Here is a 10,042-nt window from a genome sequence, read left to right as displayed (position 1 = left end):
GAAAAATTAAAGAAAAACTTGGTGAGACAAAATGACTGTTGAGTCCTATCCCCTCCTGTCAGATGCTGCTAATTTACATAGGTCCTTTCATCCATAGATCAAGCATCATCTTAAAAACAGTTAAGACTTGCTGGAAAGCTGAACTAAAATTCCATTCTACTTCTTTTTTTTTCCCACCTTTTAGGGGATAAATTTTTTAACTGTGAATAATTTTAATTTCAATTTTCATTTTTTTTTTCAGATTACATGTTTTTTCATTATATGTTTGTCTTATTTATGTGCCATTGTGGATATTTAATTTAGTTAAACAGCAAGAAGCATTACATTTGCCTCACTGACAAGCAGCTGAGTCCTACAAATAGCTTCTTCACAGAGTGTCCATGTGCAGGAATGGTGACCAGTTGCATGGACCTTGTGAGCTGTCCTGAGCTTAATTTTTCTTGATGTTTTATGACGCATCGGATCATGTTATCTGTTGTGAGGTCTGTCGTCCTGCTTATTCAAATGCCTACATGCTATAACCTTCATGGACAGATCCACTCAAGCAAAAAGGGGCAAAAATATACTTCTATGGTGGTGATTATAGTGGTAGAGCCATTGCATGTGTTTGTGCCAAATACTTCGAGGATTAATAACAGTAAATCCTATGGCTCGAGATCTGCTTGTTAGTATGGATTAGAAAATATATTTCAGTTTTGTCTTTTCCTACCTAGAAGTTTCCCCTTGCTTTAGAACCAAACCATACCAGTGGGCTTCTTATCTTCATGCTCCAGCTACTTTAATAGTAGGATGCATTTATAGCAGAAGGAAAATTATTGGAAGAATTTAAGCTCTCATCTGATCCACTACCCAAGAGAAAAAAAGTCAGGGTATTTGTGGCTAAATGTGGCTTCTTTCCCATTCAGAGCTGCTTGATTGACCTGTTTCTGGGAATGATTTTTGCCAGATGATCCAACACTACTCTTAAGTGTGAAAATTTATTTGGAAATAGTCACAATTCTGATGAGGACGGGACAATAGGGCTGCAGGAAATACTTGCTCATGATGCAGAAATGCAAATTGTACAATATGCGTACACAAGAGTTAATCCAACAAAAAGTGTTTTTATCTCAAGACAGGCACACAGTTTGAAAGTGTGCTGCCCTTCCTTAGACATTTTAATTACAAGTGGATAGAGATAAACTTGTATGCACTCAAAATGATAGCAAGCTGATATAATACTTTGTATTGAGACCAAAGGAATGAATAGCTTTCTCATTACCAATCTCAGGCATGGACAGGCAAAAGAAAAAGTAATGTTAATATTTGGGACAGGTCTAGAGATCCTGCTTCCTCACTACACCAGCCAACTGGGCGCAGTGGCAGGGTAGTTCCGTTGCTGGGCCTGGTGCAGTCTATTTGGAGTCTTGATGTTTAGCAGTAGTACTAGCAATAGTTAATGGGCCAAAAGTTACCAAGAGAAACTGCTTTTGCTGAGTCATAGACTCACATAATATAATGAAGAAGACAGATAGTTTTGCACTGACAAAGAGAGTGGTAGGTTCAGACAATGTCTTAGTTCTATCTCAGCTTCAAAATTAACAGGCTACATAAGCTAGTGCTCAGGTGAGGTGAAGCAGGACTCCCAGAGGAAGGAGTGGACTCTGCCTCCCAAAGATTACCAAGGAACTGCCGTGATTCAGAGCTTATCAGAGCTGAAGTGACAAAACAAGAATGCATCTTCCAGAAAGCCTCTAGCTATGCAGCTCAGATGGGCACTGCTTCTGGCATGGAGCCATGGTATCGATTGCCGGGCTAGCAATATCTGGTGTCCTTGAAGTTGATGGCACATGGTTTCTGACTTTGCCCTCTGCATTTAGATTTGGGTGCTGGGTGTTAGAGGGTTTTGGTTTTTTTTTCCCCCTCCTCTCCATAGACACTATGGTAAACACTGTTTAATTACCAAAAAGAACTCAATGTATAGGGCAAGTTCTCATCCACCACTAAAATCCTCAGCAAAGATTTTCAAGGGCGGACTGAGGAGTATGAAGCACTCTGCAGCACTGGCAATGACAGTGCCCCTTGGCACCCACTGAGATGCTGTAGCTCCTGTGGCTGATACACCCTTTTCAGAGGCTGTGAGCATTTCCTGGGGAAATGCATCTAGTTCAAGGTCTTTCAGCCACATTCTTTTTTCTCTCTAGGGCATAAGAAGAGCCAACAAAACTGTAGGTCCTGCTTATTAGCAAAGCAATGATGAGTTTTTCTCTCTCTGTCTTTCTCAAGGGAACCTGGAAGAGTGATTCAAAGAGTTTTGGGAATGTATGTTTTAATAACAACCCTGGACTGTACTTGCTAGTCTTTGCATTTGGCTTGACATTTTGTTTACTATAGTATTTGTGAAATAGGGACAAGCTATAAACATCCATCTAGCTGCACCTCTGCAATTACATGCTCTGACATGCACAAGTATTTTCAGTGGAAGTGTTCCTGCAGCCATCTTAGATCTTTGTGGGTTCTCAAGTCATACAATTAGGGAGAAAAACAACCATAACACGTTACTGAGGTCACAGGATGAATAAGACGTTATGAATAGCTATGCTGGAAACAAAAGCTTGGGTGAATAGTCGGTGAGAACTGTGGGGGTTGACAAAAATATGAATAGCACTTCAAAATAATAAAGCACATGAAAAAATGTTAGCATGTGGATAATTACCAGGCAAAAATAGTTTCTGAATAAACTGTTCGATGTGGGGATTTTACTCACCCTTATTTTCATTTGAGCTGTGAATTATCTGGTCATTGTCTTGAAGGTAAATCTTTAAGTAAAAAAATTAGGGGGGCAATCAATGTGTCAGGTTTACCCTATTTCTCAGAGCTGTGAATAATTGCTTTGTGTTGCTGGAGCAACTGATGGCTTAATCCCCTAAGCTTAAACTTCATACCAGCAGTGTCAGATCTTCTGAGTTGGTCATAAATAAATGTGAATATATCTTCTTTGCATCAGAAATTTTGCCAACAAATACCTTTCTTGGCTGTGCCCTTTAAAAGAGGGCATATACTAACATGTCCACATAATAACTTGTCCATTTGTGACAAAACTTCTCTCCATATCATGTCTTACTGTTGATTCACAACTTCCTTCATACACTGCTGGGATTTTATCAGGAAGTTTCACACAGATGTGTATTTATAAGTTTTTCTCAAATATAGATTTTGAACATTTATGCATTTATTGTCCCAGCATCTCTATAAAATTATATAGTGTTTTACAGGTCTGGACCTGCAAAGACAGGTATCATATAACCTGCCTATAGTCTTGCAGAAAGTCTATGGTATAAAAAGAAATACACTCCAGATTTCCTAAGATCAACCCCAGAGCCTTAAATATACAATCAATCAAGCTAAACATCAACTCTGCAGTCATTGGTCCAGGCATATCTGTCCCTAATATGATAAACGGCAGAAATATACTGGCACAAAATGATGGAGTGAGGTTGAGTGTTAGAATATTTAGTTTTCTCAGTCTTACAAAATCCTAACATGTTGCTCTGGGGTTTTTTTCTCCCTCTGATGTAGATTTTGAGATTTTTCTTAAGTGATGCATCTCACTTCAAGTTCACTTTGGTCTTTCAGTCACTAATTTCCCCTTTTTTCCACAAAATATGAAGTGGTTTGCCTCCTGTCAGGAAATTTCCAAGGGAAGAACAGAATTGGTAGCAGCAATCAGCTGAAAGGATGAACGTGCTTATTACACAAAAGTGCATGCTTAGCAATTAAATATTCTAAAATAACATTGCAGTTGTTTTTGTACTTTATGTACAGTATTAAAAATAAAATAGTCTACCACAGGTAATTTATGAAAGCAGCTAATAATGAGTTCATTATTGCATAGCAAGCCAATGTTGCAGTCGTGGTTATAGGCCTAGCCAAGGTCTTTGATCTTCTGGTTCATTAATGTATAAATGAAAAGACTTTAGCTTTCATCTCACATTCATCGGCTAATTATCTCAGTAACTGGTCTCAGTCAGTTCTTATTCAAGGACTTACTCTTTCATTTTCCATCCTCTATACAGGGAATGAGTCACCAGAGTCATGATTTATTGTCCTTTTGTATAAGAGATTTGTTATTTTCACAGCTCTGTCCAATGGACTCATCTGTCTCTAAAATTTGCAGTTGAAAGAATTTGAAAAATACCAGGTGATGTAGCTATTTGCAGTGACACCATTGGATATTAGTTAGGAGGAGCTGATTTTAAATAGGAAAATGCAGCACTTACGAGTTCAGCCAACCGCAGGGCTGAACTGGGTATCATCTGAGCATTACTGTACTCTACAGACCTCTTTCTCTGCTCCCAGTCGATCAGGACACGAAATCCATGACTGTGAATAAGATTCAATGTTAAGAGGGCATTTAATTCTTGGATCTGCTAGCCTGGGTATTTGAGTGCACTCTCAGCAAATAATTTCCTCTTGGAAAACTTTGTATCAGTTTAAATCTTCCTATCAGCTCTAGGATCTCTACGCAAGAACATGGTGTAGTTTAAAGCTTTCATTCACTTCCAAATATTGCAAATGGCAACTTCTATTCAGACAAATTTCAGTCCAAATTATATATAATATTCATATATATTAATATTCATTCTAAATTCTAAATTAATAAAAACTGGTCTGGATGGTGATTTTAAAATGTGGTCTTTGTTTTATGCACAGATTGTGTGTTTCACCTTGCATCTCAAAGAATATTAATAGTTACCAAATGGTGCTTAATAGATGATTGCCAGTCTCTCTATCTCCCCTTCTCCATCTTTTTCATTATTTTAATAATAATAACTCAATGTCAGCAAATAGGAATATTAAGTTCCTGACTTAGAACTTGCATACCAAATATTTTATGCTAGGATGCTAAGACATACATCCTGTGTTTCTTATTACTGTAAACAAAACAAATTTCTTGAAGAATTACGTCATTAGAAACTCACATTAAATTCCTATGTTCTGGTGTTAAGATGATAAATGCTTGGAATGGTAAGACTACTGATATGCTTGCAAGTTCTAGTATAATTTCTTTTTCATTGTATCTTTCAATAAGTGATGAATCCATGTATGAACGTATCATGGCTTACCTGCCTTGACTGCCATTGATTTTCCAGGTATGAGAGCTGGTGCTGGGAATGGAGCTTGTTCTATGCAACTATACTGTATGGGGAAAAATGCTGAAGGTGATATTTAGCAATGTTTGGACTCACATAAAATTAACCATCATTTTCATGGGAATTTGCTTCTGTTATTCTTTTTTGTTTTTACTATACACAATTGCACATGAACAGGTGGCTGCTTTCTTTTAACTTGTACCCTTATGGACACTGGATTTCACAGTCTCTCTACATATAGCATTATTGGTGATGTGAAAAGGGATATGATGTACAGTTTAGAAGATGAAGTGACACGGCAAGAGGGATATGACAGTGGATTGTAACTGGAGCATATAGCTGAACATGAGCAGTGCAAAACTGAGCCAGATGGCTAGGATCAGCTTCTTGCCAGAATGTGATAAATCATTGAGTAGTCTTATAAAGGAAGAGGTACCATCCTTAGGAACACTTAAAACTAGTCTAGATGATAGACTAGTTACAATGGTAGTTATAACAGTAGTTTCAATTCATGCAGTACACCTGATTGATCAAGGAACTGATTTAGAGGGACAAATAAAGCCCTAAACCCTATAGCAACCTGGTCTGATCACTTCTCTGACTGTGGTTTGAGCAGGAGGTTAAATTAGAGACCTCCTGAGGTCCCGTCCAACTTGAATTATCATATGAAATAAATATGTCAAAGTGTACAGTGAAGAAAAGAAATATAGAAAGTGACCATACCATTTCCTATACAGTCCATAAGTTGAAACTTCCCCTTTCCCCCACTTTCCCCTTTTTTTCTCTCTTCTTCTCCTTTCCTTTTCTTCTTTTATAAGTCCTGGCATATTAACATGCTTTCCTATGTAGCTGTGTTGTGATCCAAGAACAGGGTTTTTTGTGCAGTTTCTTTACATATCCAAGAATGCTCCAATGTAAGCATGTTGTGCCAGTCACCATTTAGATTAGATCATCAAGACCAGTAACTAAATTATGTAACCGGCAGTAATGACAGAATAGCCAATTCATTTTAGTAGCAATGGTGCAATCTCCTAGTACAGAAATCGACTTAAAGACTCTGTCCATTCTTTCTTCCAGATGTGGCTGCTCCATAGGTGCTTCTTTCAGGTATGCTCTTGAGAGGCATTTCTGCAATGTGTGTATGTGTGTGGAGGGGCATGGTAAAGCCACCTGTCTGCTTAATCAGCAGCTCACTTCACTCTTTTGGGGGGATTGACTCCCACTACTAGGGTGATTGCAGCAGGCATTGCTGCCAGTTAATATGTCCTGGCACTTAAATAGAACTACTTTCATACAAAACGAACTTGTAGAATTCTCCTGTGGAAACTACATGTAAGTCAAAGGATTGCCTGCAGGGCATGAGACTGGTGATGGAGTTTCCTGAAGATCACAAGTCCAGCTCCAAGGTTTTCGCTGGCTTACTAGAAGAATAGGGAGCAGCTCAAGGAGAGCCTCATTCCTTTGAAATTCAGGGCTGTGTTGCTGTGGGTCACTGAGTCTAGTTTGCAAGCCACAGAATGAGTCCTAGTAAAGTCACTACATTTTTTCTCATTCTTTCCTCCCACAGGTGCAGCATGCCAGCTGCTAAAAGCCATTTCAGAAAGGGCATGGCAGAAACCTGGGAAAAGGTTTTTCTTTGTAAATAAATCAAGTAATTAATTCTGAGTAATGCAATGTTGCATAGTAACCCTGTACAGGGGTGATGAAGTGCCAGCTTCATTCCAGTGTTCTACAGTCTTGCAGTGTGCCTCACTGCAGTACCCGTGATACTGTTCACATGGTCACTTTCCGTGATTTAACAGCCTGGTTGGTAAATGGCAAATGCAGCTTTTCAGTGCTCACTGATCAACCACATAGCTGAATAAAATTGGCTGCTTCTCCTGGCAAAAAGTATGTACACATACTTTCAGCTGGGACCAACGTGCTGAATGTAAGGATTAGAAAGATGAAATCTTTGCAGAGTAAAAGGCATCTGGATAATGTTATAGCTACCAGACACGGACAGTCCATCTCAAAGACTAATGCAGCAGAACTCTAAGGACAAATGCTGAACTTCTGTGCCCCTCAAGTTTAATTAGCGTGATAAGCGCTAGTGCAATAGACTGGTATATGCAAGACCTTCATTTATGGGGTTCCCTACTTAACTCTGTAGAATCTTCATATCTAGACATATCCACTGAAAGTTGGAATGTCTCACAAACAGGAATGCATTCATGTTTATAGTGTTACACCTTTTCAAGAGGAGTTACCTCATTAGCAGCATAGACTAGATAGACCTAGAGAGACAAATTGCTGAAAGGCTGTGGCAGAACCCAGAGGAATAATCCAGGCCTCTGAAGTCCTATGTCCTGCTTAGGAAAAGTATCTGCTCCATAGTACAAGTTTTGTAGTGGGAACCAGATGAACAAACCACTGTGATCAGTGTGATCAGTGTAAAATATTTGCTTAGTCTATCCTCCATCTCCAGTAGAACAATATTTACCCTGATCACATATGTATTGAACATGCAGATTCCCTGGCAGATAGTGTACTGGTATGTCCAACTAAGGGACGTGAAGGAAACTCTTGGGACATATAAGGATATGGCACATATAGCTACTGAAAGATTTCCTTTTAACTGCTAGCAAAGTGAAAGTATAGCAAGGAAAGGGTGTATTGTTTCAATTTCATCATACAAACAAATAAAACTACTTGCCGTTTCATGGAATTTTAACACAGTTAATCATAAACGTGATATTTGCATCTCATGGGCACTGCACAGTGTGTAGATATTGGAGTTGGGATAAACTGGTTTGGAAAGGTTTGCCTGCTATAGCTATGTTCAAGGGTTCACCCTCACTCCCCCACTCAGATGCTGGCAAATGAAATCGTCTCGTAATCACAAAGCTTGGAAGTTAGCCTATGAATTGTTCACACCTCATGCTATCTTGCAGATAGCTGCTTGCTTTGAGATGTCCCCAAAAGATCTGTTCTGGTATGATTCCTAAGGCTAACGAGCCATGAAGGGTTGGGTTTCTAATGTCCTTTGTACCTACGTAGTTCTTAGACCCCTTCATTCATTTCTGTGAAGCTATTCCAACTTTGCCTTATGGCAAATGCATCTACTCCCTGATTCTAGATGCTGAAATCTTGGAGGCTTCTTTAATAGCCTTTCCCAAATAGATGAATGTACCCATTTGAATGCACTCAGCTCACATTTATGCACCAAGACAGACATATGCATAATGAGTTTCTTAGTTCATCCCCTCCTCTGTCATTCAGTCATGCAATGTTCACCCACATGCACACAGACATGCATGAAAATGCACTCATACAGAATCTTATTTCTCTTCAATGTCATGAAAAGTGAGAAGCTCACATTGAAGAACTTGGTCACCCACATATTCATGCTGCCATGGGTCTTTACTGGGCGTATTCCTACTTGAGCAACCCAGGGGAACAGCACTGGTGCCATAGATTCCTCATAACTAATCAAATCCATAATCTCCCAGTCAGACACTCTGCACCCCAACCTGTCTGTCTCTGTATTCTTGGTTAGGACCTGTGTTGTGCTGTCCTGTCCTTGAACTGCTTTTGATCTAAAGCTGGACTTGGGTGTTTGTGTCCAGGGATGCCCTTGACTTCTCATCTCTATTTCATTTTGCCATGCCATATGGATTACAAGGGTGATTACCTTGAAAAGTAGTTGATTACAGTGTGAACAATTTCCATTTTCACATAACTGGCCCTGCCATCTCTTTTCATTCCCATTTTATTTGCTCCTTGATCTGTCCTTATGACATATAACTGGTCTTTTGGCAGCCTGTTGTCCTTACTTTTTAATTTCCTGCTTTCACAGCACATAAAAGAAACCATGCATGCTCTCTATATGTCTCTGCTGCCTATCTCAACTCAAATCCTCTCCGAACAGCTTTTATGTTTGGGAATGTTGAAATCATTTAGATTTACAAAGACCCCAGTGGGCTTTTAGGCAATCCAACACCCTTAAACTGGGAAAAGCTTAATTTGGTAAGAAACACCGTTAGAATCGGCATTCTGCAGCTGGGAGACACTTACTCATTTGCAGATTTCCTAAAAGGTTTGACATTATATGCTGTATAGAAAATGCTATAGCGAAATACCGATACAGAGTCACTGATGAGGACCTAGGTGCAGGAATGAACTTGAACTCTTGTCCAGCCAACCTACAGTGCTTATCGCCACTTTTTCTTATCTTTGTAGCTCAGTAACAAGGTATCCACATGACACAAGACCTCTTCTAAGCTCTATAACTGTTCTCCATTTCCTGTCTCTGTGAATCAGTGGCACCTGGGGGATTGCACAGTGGTTTGTAGTTACATATGATCCTAGAACAAACATACTTCTGTATTCACCAAATTTTGGGAGCGAGAGGTGCAATACTCATAGGAATGATTGTGCTGCTCCTGGCCCCTGTGGTTTTATCATATCCTGGTTTATGAATGTAACAGAAAAACTGTTTGAGCCCTGCTAAAAGTTTATCTCACTATATTTGTGCTCCTTTGTTTATCTATGTGCAACACTTTGTGTTTGCATTCAGTGAAAGGTAGTTTTATGTTCTCAAAAATCAAAGGTTTTGTTTTGCTTTGGTCCTAGCAGCATCAAGGTGTTTGCTAAGAGATTCAGACCACAACAGATAGAAAAGACCCATTAGGTCATTTTGCCCTGCCTGTTGTTTAACACCTACTATTGCATAGTTGTGAAGCTTTTTCTCTGAGAGATCATTGCATAGTCAGTATAGCTTCATAATAAAGTTTTTGACTCTTGAAAAGGCAAGATACACAATTATATTAAAAAATGCTGTTAGATCTACATTGTCAAAACCTTACAGAAATCCATGCAACTGCATCAGTTCATAGGGGCAGAAAATAGTCTTATAGTTTCTTACCAAT

Source organism: Pygoscelis adeliae, unplaced genomic scaffold (assembly GCF_000699105.1).
Source record: "Pygoscelis adeliae isolate BGI_AS28 unplaced genomic scaffold, ASM69910v1 Scaffold225, whole genome shotgun sequence".
In the NCBI taxonomy this organism is placed as follows: domain Eukaryota; kingdom Metazoa; phylum Chordata; class Aves; order Sphenisciformes; family Spheniscidae; genus Pygoscelis; species Pygoscelis adeliae.
This window is presented reverse-complemented; position numbering follows the sequence as displayed.